The sequence below is a fragment of the Polyodon spathula genome, chromosome 34 (assembly GCF_017654505.1).
Source record: "Polyodon spathula isolate WHYD16114869_AA chromosome 34, ASM1765450v1, whole genome shotgun sequence".
Lineage (NCBI taxonomy): Eukaryota > Metazoa > Chordata > Actinopteri > Acipenseriformes > Polyodontidae > Polyodon > Polyodon spathula.
The window spans coordinates 916,714-930,840 of NC_054567.1; positions in this window are offsets into that span (position 1 = coordinate 916,714).

Genomic DNA, 14,127 nt, shown 5'->3' on the forward strand with positions numbered 1-14,127 from the left:
TGTATCGCTGCAGAATATATCTATAAATATAAAAATATGCAAAAAAAAAGAAAACATTTGGATGGTTATGGCAGCAGCCTAATGTATGCAATAAATAAATAAATAATAAAACAAAAACTGTACTCAGTGACGTTATTTTGTGATAAATGTAGAACGAGGAAAAAAGCTCACTCAACGAAAAACAGGCTTTTCGATCACAGCAGCATTGGAGTTGGTATTTGTAAGTCAAAAATATACTTCAAAGTGCAAAACTGAATCAATTAGTCTTTAAACGCATGTAACATAGTCAGTGGGACATCAACGTAATTGAGATGTTTTCATTTTCACCATGCTGGTGTGTTTACACCTCTTTCCACGCACCATAAATCTAAATATACTGTCCCATTTACTAACAGAGAATTCATTTACGTACACACTATAGCGTGCACAATACATGCATTGTGAGCAATAATTCAATGTGCACGATAATGTCCAAGAATTACCCGTGACCACCGTGATATGAAAAGTCCTAGCAGTCCAGGTATATACCTTTGGTCAGTGGTTTATTCTGAAAGGTGGAGGTGGCTTATGTTGACCAAACCACTAGCGATCAACAGACACAGCACTCAGCAGGGGACAGGCAGAGGCAATGAAAACTAAAATATTAGTTTACCTACCTTAAACCTGGTTCCCTGAAAGAGAAGATGGCCAGCAAAACATTGTTATGGGATACATGCCTGCCTATTGGTAGGTGTCACTGAGCTCTTTCTATCAGAGCTGCCGATGGGCCCCCTCCCCTGGGTGACCCCCTCAGTCCCGCCTACAGAGGGTACATAACCGTCATGCAGGGGAGCCTCACCCTCTTTTTGCGATGAAACCGTGATGTCGAGTGACGCGACCTTGCGGTTGGTGGCCATCTTTTCTTTCAGGGAAACCGGTTTATGGCAGGTAAACCAACGTTCCTTTTCAATTCGAAGATGGCTACCAAAACATCGTTATGGGAAACGTTTACCAGAGCCGACGCGAGGGAGAAAAGAACGGCAGCATATGAGGGGCGTGAGCGTGCAACCTCAAGGACCCTAGTGCCCAAAGAGGGCAATGAGGGATCTATCACATTCAGGCGATAGAACCTGGAAAAAGTATGCGGGGTAGCCCAGCTAGCCGCATCACAAATCTCAGCCATGGAGGCACCTCGAAAGAGGACCCGTGACGTAGCCACACCTCTCACAGAATGTGCGGCTACCCGCCCAGGCGGGGGTAAGCCAACACCATCATACGCAGTCGAGACTGTGTCCGCAATCCAATGCGACAGTCACTGCTTCGAAGGGCTGTCCCAGGGTCCGTGTTCCATGGAAGACGAAGAGTTGGTCAGACTGACGCAGCACTCTCGTCCGATCGACATAATATCTCAACGCCCGATCCAGGCACAGAAGGTTCAACTTCTTATGTTACTCCGAAGCAAACGGTGGAGGATGAAAGGACTCCAGTTCCACAGACTGATTCATGTGGAAGTCTGTAACCACCTTGGGGAGAAAAGCAGGGTTTGCACGCAGTGACACTCTGCTACCACCATCCCAAATACGCATGCAGGAGCTATGCACAGACAGCGCCTGCAGCGCACTAACCCGCTTCGCGGAGGTGATAGCCAAGAGGAAGGCTGGCTTCATGGACAGGTGCGCACCAGAAAATGCACGCCCCGGGGACACAGAGTCAACTGGGCCATGGCAAGCAGAAATAGCCGCTAGGTAAACCTTCAGAGTGGAAGGTGATCTACCAGCCTCAAGCAGATCTTGCAGAAACTGCAAAATGACAGGCATGGGACAGGAGACTGGATCATGACCTTTAGTACGGCACCAATCTTGAAAGTATTTCCACTTATAGGCATACAGTGACCTAGTGGAATACGTCCTAGCATTCTGCAGTGTACCCATGACCGCGTCCGACAGCCCTAAGGCTGACCAGCAGTCCCTTTCAGGGGCCAGACCCACAACTGGAGTCTGCCCGGCTCCGGGTGCCAAAGTGTGCTTCTCATCTGACTGAGACGATCTCGGCGAAGCAGGATTTCCCAGGGCGGGCCGTTCAATAGCTGGCACAGGGATGAAAACCAGATTCTCCTGGGCCACTGGAAAACTGACGCCTTCTCTGACCGGACTTCGTACTCGTAAATGAGTGCTCTGGGCCATATGTGGACTAGGGCGTCGATGCAGAGTGGACCACTGCAGCGGTGAAGGGAGTACCATAAGGGGCAGTGTGTCACTCCACCAAGGCAAAGAGATTGACCTGCGCCTTCCTGAACCGTTCCCAAATGCACTCCACCACCTGAGGGTGGAGCTGCCGCTCCGACAGATATGGGCCATCCCTCGAGAGGAGGTCCGCTGCCCAATTCTCCATGCCCAGAACATGCGTCGCCCGAAGGGACAGTAGGTTCTGTTGGGCCCAAATCAGAAGCCTTAGGTTAGGCAATGCAACCCCGGAGACCGAAGGCCATCTGGTGGTTGTGCGGACCAGCACATGTCTGTTCTGCACCATGGGTAGGAAGTGCTGGAGGGCAAGGAACACTGGCTGCAGCTCCAGCATGTTGATATGCAGGGACATCCAAAGGCCCGACCAGGGTCCACTGACTTGTTTGCCTTCGCAGACTGCGCCCTAACCCGAGTTGGAGGTGTTCGTCATCACCACCCTGCAGCTGCAAACCACTCCCATTTGGACTCCTTGGCGCAGGTGAGAGGGAATCCTCAACCAGTGCAGGGCCGCCGTACACGTGAGACACACTATCAGCCAACGATGCCTGTTGCGTTTGGGATGTAACTGGAATGCATTGAGCGGCGCCTGTAGCGGGCATATGTGCAATAAACCCAGCTCGACGGCTGATACCGCTACTGCCATCAGACCCAGTAGTTGCTGGCACAAAATAAGGGGCACCCTTGATCTCTGTCCAAACAGGGAGAGGTGGTGCTGGAGAGCTGCTACCCAGTCGTCTGACAGGTATGCGCATATCGTAGTGGGGTCCAGCCGGAGCCCCACATACGTTATGCACTGCACCGGCGTCAGCAAATTCTTGGCATCTCACTAAATGCTCCGTCACTAGCACTGTGTGGGCCATCGCTCCCTCCCGCGACTGGGAACAAATCAACCAGCTGTCGAGGTAATTCATCACTCTGACTCCTTGCAGCCGCAAGGGGGAGAGGATAGCGTCTACACACTTTGAAAACGTACAGGGAGCTACAGAGAAGCCGAAAGGCAGCACAAAAAACTCGTACACGCTGCAGTGGAAGGCGAAGCGGAGATATTTCCTGTGCTGTGTACGAATGGGAACGTGAAAATATGCGTCCCGTAAGTCCACCGAGGTGAACCAGTCGCCCTGCCGGACAGACTGGAATATGCGACGATGAGTCAGCATGTGGAACCCTTTCTGTTTCAGAAACCGGTTGAGAAACTGCAGGTCCAGGATGGGGAGAAAGCCACCGTCCCACTTCGGTACCAGAAAGTATCTCGAGTAGAACCCCTCTCCAAGAGAGGTGGGATCTACGAGACGAATGGCGCGCTTGCGTCAGGTCACCTGGTGGGGCTGTGGGATCTGGCACCGTCCGAGTGACTGTTCGCATCGGAATACAGTGTCGACCTGACCCATGCCGGAGCGGAGGGCGGGTGCAACACGGCTACCTGTCTTGACACCTCGCGTTCCCTAAGAGACCGCTACAGAATCTCCTCCACTGCTGGGCCAAAGGTGTGGCCTGGTGATATGGGCACATCCAACAGCATGGCCTTATCGGCATGAGGCACCTGCAACAGCCACAGCTGTCTGCATGCGACCACTAGACCCGCCAGACAACGGCCCAGGGTCTGACCCTGCAGGCCGGAGATCTGGAGGACCATGTGCGATACAATCGCAACTCTGTGGCCACCGGCTCTGGGAGCACAGCGTCACGCAAAATCCCATCCAAGTATGCAGTCAGCATGCTGGATGTGTTTGATCAGCGGGTACTTTGGGCTTCTGCTATGTAAGCTCTCCGGAAGTGTGTCTCCGTAACCCTGCACTGCAGGTTTGGGCACACAGGTCCCTGGGCATACCTCCTACCGGTGGAGCCTTAACCAAGGCTGCAATGGTGGAGTCCACAGGGGGTAACCCGGCCAGGCCCAGCTTCTCTGCACCCTCCAGCGAGGCCAGAGGAGAACCATGTCTCAATTGCACCGGTGCTGTGGCTGGGTGGTTCCAAGAGGAACGCACCTCCTCCATAAAATTGGGGAAAGCTGGGAAGGGTTGAGTTTGGGGAGCCACATCATGCGGTTGAAAGACAGAATGGTGTGGCTCTGTCTGCGCTGTCCAGGGGACCTGAAGGTACGCCGCTGCACGCACCACAAGTGCGGGCACGGGCCCTGCCAGTGGTGGTGCATTAATAACCGAGGCAGCCTCGGAACTAGGGGCCATATCAGCCGAGAATTCGGGCTCCGTCTCGACCTCCATATCCGGAGGAAAAGCGGACTCCCCCACAAGGCGGCGATAGAGAGTGTCCACGTCCAAACAGAGCGGTCGATCCGCTTGCCCTGCTGCCCTCCTGATGTCGCAGGAGCCTTTCAGGGCTGAAGCGGCGTGATGGGGCCTAGGCAACAAGCACACATGCTGTGCCTGTCCTCCTGCGGGATATTGGTCCCACAGGCCTCACAGGCATGGAAGCCAGCCCTACCCGTCATAGAGTGGGGTAGAAAAACCACCGTTTGCACTGAACACCATGGGCACCGAGTGTCGTATAGCACCAGGTCTAAGGAGCACCGAGTACCGTGGGCACTGAGTGTCGTATAGCACCGGGTCTAAGGAGCACTGAGTGTTGTATAGCACCGGGTCTAAGGAGCACCGAGTACCATGAGCACCGAGTGTCGTATAGCACCGAGTCTAAGGAGCACTGAGTACCATGGCACTGAGTGTCATATAGCACAGGGTCTAAGGAGCACTGAGTACCATGCAACAATAGATGTTGTTATTTTAAGTTTATTGTCTCAATAAATTAAGCACGCGGTTGATTTTCAGCGCTCCAGCGTGTTTGTGTGGTGGGTACCCCTGATTGGTCAATAGGAGTTGTTCTGCCTGACCCACCTCCGCACACTTGCCGTGACTGCCTAGCTAGTTATTTCTGCACATAGAACGCTGCACAGCGGTTTGGTTGAATAACACGCTTAAGAAAAGTCGCAGTGCTGTTTCTGAAGGTTACTTTTCAACAGGAGAAAAAAAGTTTAAGGAATTTGGGACGGAAAACATGCTTTCCACACGAGAGGCGCGGAGGAAGTAAGTAAAACATTAGGAAGCTGTTCAACTTATCTGGAGAAATGCTCATCACATGTATTATCAGCGATACACAACTGAAAAGGCAGGTTGTTTTTACAGTGTGATCCTGAACACTGGAATTGAATGCTGGTTTGTTTAGTCCCATCGACCTGGTGTGAGCTGGTTGAATGCTAATTTAGTTTATCACTGAGTACAGTTTGAATACGTTTCTTCGCGATACCCATTTCTTACAAAAAAAAAAACAAAAAACTGTCCCAGTACGGGATTTTTTTTTTTCATTTTTTAGAGAGCGTTATTTCAGTTTTTTGGACATTACTTTTCAAGTGTTGTTAAAAATGTATTTTCCTACTCGTGTAATGTTTCAAACTTTAGCATGGTAATGCGCGCGCACACACGCACATATTTAAAAAAATGTTTAAGAAAACTTCTTTTGTAAGCGAGTTTGAGAATGCACACTGTGTAATATTTATTTTAATAGCTATTGTTTTCAAGTGTTAATAGTATATTTCCAAACAATTAAACATTAGATGTGTTTTAAATCGCATACCATTTTTATGTTCAATTTGTAAACACCTGCTCTTTATTGCAGTGTAGGATGTTTGGTTGGGAACGTATCTCTAAATGTAGGTCCATATGGATGACCTTTAATATTGGGTGCGTTCACATAGATCATTCTTAGACGATCATTGGCTAAACTGTTCAGATTCTGGACAAAATCTGCGCGGAATGATCTCCGTGAACGCACCCATACTGTTCACTGTTTTACTAAATTGCTTTCCATTTTTATAACCGTATGTAAATAGTTGTACGTTACTTTCGTAATCTACATCCTCTAGTGCGAGCAACATGTTGTAGTCAGTGGTAAGGAATAGGCTTGCTTGGTGATTGTGTTTCACAAAGCGCACAGTCCACAAGGAAGCTGGGGCCCAGAAGGGCCTAAGCATTCAGTCAGTATCTATCCAGCCTAGTTGTCAAGAACCCTATACGGAGCCAACCTGAGTCACTTTGAGTCATATTCATGTTCAGCAATCCATGTATATGAAGACTTTTTAAAAAAACAGCAGAGGCAGACAGTGAGTGTGTTCATACATGCAGTGGAAAATAATGCATATTAAAACAGTGTGTTTAGTTCATGGTTAAAATAAGACTAATGAGGGGGAGTGTTGGAGTTGACAGCCTCTTTGGGATGTGCTGGAAGAACTCTATCTAGTGGTCTTTGTGTACACGGATCCCTCTGTATCTAGTAGTTATCTTCACACTCAATCAATTGTCCCTTGCTCTTAGCTCAATTGATGCAGATATTCGAAGGGTATGAAAACATCAGTCACCTTAAACAGTTTTTAAATATCAGGCTTCATTTTGTCTATAATGAAAGATTATATTACTGTTTTGAAGTCCAGTCATTTTCATTTAAAGGATACTATAGCAGATCAGTTGTACCAATACTTGGAAAGTGTTGGCATTCACTCAAAATGTTCTAGCGCTGTGCTAGTGCCTTGCTATTTTAAAATGGACCGTCAGTACAGAAAGCTTTGTTGCTCTAATTCATTTGTACTTACATCAGGGAAATGGCCCAGAGGAGGGGACCTGTGCACGTTCCGAGTGTGCCGTCCCCACAGGTACAGCTTGCAGTGATCGGGACAGCTCTGAGGAACAGGACCGTGTCCCACCCAAGGAAGAGGAGGAAGATTAGCCCCTCTGGCTGTAAAGAGAAAGGTACTGAATGGATAAGGAAGGTAGGCCCCTCTGGCTGTAAAGAGAAAGGTACTGAATGGATAAGGAAGGTTAGCCCCTCTGATTGTAAAGAGAAAGGTACTGTATGGATAAGGAAGGTTAGCTCCTCTGGCTGTAAAGAGAAAGGTACTGTATGGATAAGGAAGGTTAGCTCCTCTGGCTGTAAAGAGAAAGGTACTGTATGGATAAGGAAGGTAGGCCCCTCTGGCTGTAAAGAGAAAGGTACTGAATGGATAAGGAAGGTAGGCCCCTCTGGCTGTAAAGAGAAAGGTACTGTATGGATAAGGAAGGTAGGCCCCTCTGGCTGTAAAGAGAAAGGTACTGTATGGATAAGGAAGGTTAGCTCCTCTGGCTGTAAACAGAAAGGTACTGTATGGATAAGGAAGGTTAGCCCCTCTGATTGTAAAGAGAAAGGTACTGTATGGATAAGTTCTGCTTTTCTTTAACTTTATATAGTACTAAGGAAGGCTTTTAATGTTGAAGGAATTTCAGTGTGTATGACAAGTTTCCTGAAGGAAGTCCTACATTTACTATACTGTAGTATAGCTTCTTTCCTGCAAGCCAATGACAGTCTTTTTGAGAGGGAGGCTAGAAGCGCTACAGAAATGTGCCGAGACCCATTAAAACTAATATCACATAGGCTGTCAATGGCTACCCGATGCAGGCGACTCATAACTTGTAGCGAGGCAACTGAATACGGTAATTAAGGAGCTGTTTGGGGGAGAAAAGGTTATGCAATGGAATTGGAGATGCACGTTTGCCTACCCTTGCTTTAGACATTATCACATTGAGAGTGCGAGTCCTAGGAAAAGGATACAGTGACTTTAAGATAAACACTGGGAAACATACTCCTATATAGAGCAAGACCTGGCTGTGGGAGCAGTCATGAACTAGCTAGGGCAAATATGTAAAGAAAAAAAAAACAGGGTGGGGGATTTATAAAGTGTCGTCTAGTTTATTGGTGTCAAGTATACTTGTGATAACATTGTAAAGCCTAGTATTCTCATACATGGAGCAGAGCTGCCAATCAGCATTATAGTTATATGCACTGATTCCAATCAGCATCACAGTTATACGCACTGATTCCAATCAGCATCACAGTTATACGCACTGATTCCAATCAGCATCACAGTTATACGCACTGATTCCAATCAGCATCACAGTTATATGCACTGATTCCAATCAGCTTCACAGTTATATGCACTGATTCCAATCAGCATCAGTTATATGCACTGATTCCAGTCAACATCAGTTATATGCACTGATTCCAATCAGCATCACAGTTATATGCACTGATTCCAGTCAACATCAGTTATACGCACTGATTCCAATCAGCATCAGTAATATGCACTGATTCCAATCAGCATCACAGTTATATGCACTGATTCCAGTCAACATCAGTTATATGCACTGATTCCAATCAGCATCACAGTTATATGCACTGATTCCAATCAGCATCACAGTTATATGCACTGATTCCAATCAGCATCAGTTATATGCACTGATTCCAATCAGCATCACAGTAATATGCACTGATTCCAATCAGCATCACAGTTATATGCACTGATTCCAGTCAACATCAGTTATACGCACTGATTCCAATCAGCATCAGTAATATGCACTGATTCCAATCAGCATCACAGTTATATGCACTGATTCCAATCAGCATCACAGTTATATGCACTGATTCCAATCAGCATCACAGTTATATGCACTGATTCCAATCAGCATCACAGTTATATGCACTGATTCCAATCAGCATCACAGTTATATGCACTGATTCCAATCAGCATCACAGTTATATGCACTGATTCCAATCAGCATCAGTTATATGCACTGATTCCAATCAGCATCACAGTTATACGCACTGATTCCAATCAGCATCACAGTTATATGCACTGATTCCAATCAGCATCACAGTTATATGCACTGATTCCAATCAGCATCACAGTTGTATGCACTGATTCCAATCAGCATCACAGTTATATGCACTGATTCCAATCATCATCAGTTATATGCACTGATTCCAATGAGCATCAGTTATGCACACTGATTCCAATCAGCATCAGTTATATGCACTGATTCCAATCAGCATCACAGTTACATGCACTGATTCCAGTCAGCATCAGTAATATGCACTGATTCCAGTCAGCATCAGTAATATGCACTGATTCCAATCAGCATCAGTTATACGCACTGATTCCAATCAGCATCACAGTTATGCACACTGATTCCAATCAGCATCACAGTTACATGCACTGATTCCAGACAACATCAGTTATACGCACTGATTCCAATCAGCATCAGTAATATGCACTGATTCCAATCAGCACCAGTTATATACACTGATTCAAGTCAGCATCACAGTTATGCACACTGATTCCAATCAGCATCACAGTTATATGCACTGATTCCAATCGGCATCAGTTATATGCACTGATTCCTTTAAAGATTCCTTTTGTAGACCTCTTTTTTATTTGCTATTAACTATAACTGTTTTGTGTTTGTAAAAACAGTGGATAAAACAATTTATACTTTTGAGATATATCCTTTCTTGTGCTACTAAAGTTTCTATAACTTGTAACAAGCCCTTAAAATTGAATGTGATGGTAGTTTATAATAGGGGAGTTCACACTTTTGCCTGGAGAGGGCAGCAAAAACAAACACATTTTGTAATTTGTAAATGCAAGTCCCTTTTTCTCCTTACCCCTTTTACACATGCTACATCACTGAGATTCCCCATCAGTCTGTAGAATTTTAACAACCCCAGACATTCTTGTATTCTTTCCTAAATTCTTGTAAATAATGTATGCAGACAGATAGCAGCTTTATTCGAGCAGACCGTAACAGCAACAGCCCAGTAATTTGCAAACATCTCCTGGGTTTTAATACAGTGTAGATCAGGTAGCTGTTGGCTAGAAGAGCCCTCAGAACTGCCTTCCGCCAGTCTGTAATCTCCATTCAAGGGCACTGCCATACATTAGAGGGCTATCTAGCTTTCAGATAATGAAATGGAAGAACAGCAAAACATGGGGAATAATACACATGGGAACATTGAAAGATTTGAAGGATCAGTGGTAGTGTACCTACTTCAGTCACTAGATGAGGCCACATGGTCTCTTTTTATTAGTTTCTTCTGTTTCTGTTTTTCATTACATCCTTAACATGTTTTTAAGAAGGTTACGCTCAGCATGGCTCGCAGCTAGGCTTGCTACTATTCCATTTCTATTTTTTTTGCCAAAAACGATTGATTAATATCAACGTTTATTTTTGAAAGAATTTCCAGGTTTTTTTTTTTATCATTATTTTTCAATTCAAACAGAGCATGGGTGAAATCAGCCTTAATGCTTACCCCCCCATCTCATTCAGCGAAACCCCTTTATCATATTCAACATGCAACAAAACCATGGTTACCAACATTCTAATCGAAGTAACGTTTAGACACAGCAAAGCTATACCTTGTAAAGCTAAAGTTCCTACACAAATTATAAAATGTCTCAAATAAACTGTAGAAAACGCAGCATGTAAAGTGTATTACACAGACTTTTATAGCATACATTTATAAGTAAAAATAATTTGCGCAGAACAAAACATTAGATAGTTGAACAAAACTAACTTGCACTTATTATTCTGAGCTCCCACCTCTCCTGCTTCAGCACAGCTGGAATCAGAGTCACTGGAGGCAGACCTGCCGCAGAGACTTCAGCTGTCGATCAGGGATTGTGCACAATGTTCTTTAAGTGTTTTCCTCTTGCGCCACATTTTCAAATCAAACTAGTTACTGTCACAGTATACCTATAACAGCAAAAGCTTACCTACTCCTTAACCCGCTAATTTCAAAAGTAGGCGCTTTGAATGACAGGCGCTGTAGCTGGCGGTCTTGATGACTGACAGTCATTTAAACTAGCGTTGCTTCAGCCAATGAGATCTGTCCGAACAGGATGAAGTGATTGACAGTGAAACTACACTAGCTTATTAAGGGACCCCTGAGTTGACTGACAGCGACCCCTAGCCATTCAGAGTGGAACGGAGATGGGACAGACAGCATGTATAAAAACTACACAAACTAGAGATGATTTCTAAATGATTATTTTTGGTAAGAAAAATAGTGAGTGGTTTTACCGACGTTTATCCTATATAAATGTATTTGTCAAACTCATATTTTTGGGGAATTTGATGTTTAATGAGCTTTACTGATTTAATATCAAAGTAGCAAGCCTAATTATAACAGCATGCTTCTGTTCTAAGAACATTCAAACATGTGTCTGGTAAATTCCTCACAGTAGTTTTTGGTTCATCAGTGAGAAATCATTTTCAATATTAGTATTAACTTCCAACACCCATGTGTGCTTGAGTCTGTAGATGGAACAAATGGTGCAGTTTTACATCTGTATATTGGATTAGTGTGTGTGTTTTAGTCTCTCTTCCCCATGTAAAATTAATGCAGTTTTTCGTTACGATTTGAATGGGAGATTATTTGCATATTAGAACCACAGAAATGTACCCAAAATATCAAAAGAGCACATTTATGAAATGCATGCATGCAGTTCATGATTTTTAAACACCCTTCAGTCACACCATGTATCTTTAAACCCTTACATTAGGGCTATGTAATGTAGTTGAGGTTACAAATGTGATGTCTGCTCATATCTATGTGCTCTATACTAATCTTTAAAAATATTATGCATGTTTTTTATTTGAAGTGCTTGCCAAATTCAAGTAAATTAAGTGTGTTTCTGTTTAGTGCTAAAAACTGAATCCAGGGATTTTTTGTTTTCATTTCATTTTCTAGAATTAAAAAAACAAAAACCACACACATTTATATTCTACCTCCTTTTCTTTTCTCAGTGTATTAAAATACAGCCCATCTGAATATTCCAATTGGTGCAGGGTTATTACTGTGTAGTGCAAACCCTGCACTTGAAACATTGGTCTGTTTGCCTGGACCTGAGTAATATGTAACTTGTAAAGCTGATAACACACTGTAAAAGGTTCAGTGGCTTTGCTTTAAAACTTGGTAGTTAGTGTGTATTAGCAACCGTAACTGGAAGTGTAGGAGGAAAACCTGGAATGGAATCCTGTAAACTGGAGTTTTAAAGCATTGGCAGAACTCTCAGATTTGGCTGTGTGAAATGGGAGTGTGCTGAACGGAGGGTGCATATTTCACATCAGTTTGTTTTGTAATGGTTAATATGGTTTATTAAATCGGAGGATTTGCACTGAGGAGGCTGTCAGTTGCTGGTTTACGGTTATTTTCTGGCAGTCTTGTAAATTTGAGATTAATATATATTTTTTTGTATATTTGGGGTTACGGCTGTTACCTTTTAAATTAAATGCTTCTATTTAGTTTAGTAATAGTAAATGTTTAAAAAACCCGTGAGCTATGAGTTACCATTAAGCAGTGGACAAGTCTGCATCACCTCTCCACAATATCTTTTGTATTCTATTGCAATCGCATGCTGACTCGATGGCAGTCTGGTTCATAATTAAACAACATTGTTTTTTGTTCTTGTAAAGACTGTAGATGTTTTAACAAAAAAAAAATAACCCAAAAACCCATCCACAATACACATGGTCTAACTTCTAGCCAAATGAATACCCAGAAGCTGACCTATGAAGAGTAAGTGTTAAACTAAAGCGGTTTTGTTCATAGTTTGCTTGTGTAGATAGTAAGTGTTAATCTAAAGCGGTTTTGTTCATAGTTTGCTTGTGTAGATAGTAAGTGTTAATCTAAAGCGGTTTTGTTCATAGTTTGCTTGTGTAGATAGTAAGTGTTAATCTAAAGCGGTTTTGTTCATAGTTTGCTTGTGTAGATAGTAAGTGTTAATCTAAAGCGGTTTTGTTCATAGTTTGCTTGTGTAGATGGTAAGTGTTAATCTAAAGCGGTTTTGTTCATAGTTTGCTTGTGTAGATGGTAAGTGTTAATCTAAAGCGGTTTTGTTCATAGTTTGCTTGTGTAGATGGTAAGTGTTAATCTAAAGCGGTTTTGTTCATAGTTTGCTTGTGTAGATGGTAAGTGTTAATCTAAAGCGGTTTTGTTCATAGTTTGCTTGTGTAGATAGTAAGTGTTAATCTAAAGCGGTTTTGTTCATAGTTTGCTTGTGTAGATAGTAAGTGTTAATCTAAAGCGGTTTTGTTCATAGTTTGCTTGTGTAGATAGTAAGTGTTAATCTAAAGCGGTTTTGTTCATAGTTTGCTTGTGTAGATAGTAAGTGTTAATCTAAAGCGGTTTTGTTCATAGTTTGCTTGTGTAGATAGTAAGTGTTAATCTAAAGCGGTTTTGTTCATAGTTTGCTTGTGTAGATAGTAAGTGTTAATCTAAAGCGGTTTTGTTCATAGTTTGCTTGTGTAGATAGTAAGTGTTAATCTAAAGCGGTTTTGTTCATAGTTTGCTTGTGTAGATAGTAAGTGTTAATCTAAAGCGGTTTTGTTCATAGTTTGCTTGTGTAGATAGTAAGTGTTAATCTAAAGCGGTTTTGTTCATAGTTTGCTTGTGTAGATAGTAAGTGTTAATCTAAAGCGGTTTTGTTCATAGTTTGCTTGTGTAGATAGTAAGTGTTAATCTAAAGCGGTTTTGTTCATAGTTTGCTTGTGTAGATAGTAAGTGTTAATCTAAAGCGGTTTTGTTCATAGTTTGCTTGTGTAGATTTGCCGAATGTCTGATAAAAATGAACTGCTTAGCCGGTGGTTGGTGTGTGCTTATGATCGTGTTTAAGGGTTAATTAACAATGTTTTCTAATGCTCTGTATTCCAACACAGAAGCACATGTGCAAATAACTTGTCATATATACCTTAAGTGTATTATGCACTGCTTGGTACTATATTATATGTGAAACAATGCTTAATGCCCAATTGAAAGGTGTTGTTTTTACTCACCGTGAAAAATACCCGGGTACCCGGATCTTTTTCAAGAAATGATTTAAAAAAATGAAACACATATATTAATGTTAAGTGCATGATACATACATGTACATGTACTGTACGTTTAGTCCCTTCAGATCTGTAGAGTTGTGTAACCTTTTTCAGTACTGGAAACGTCATAATAGTAATAATTAAAAAAAAAAATCTCTGTTTTAATAGAGTTATTACTTTTAAATGTGCCTCATGCTGCAGGATTCTTTGCTACATATATT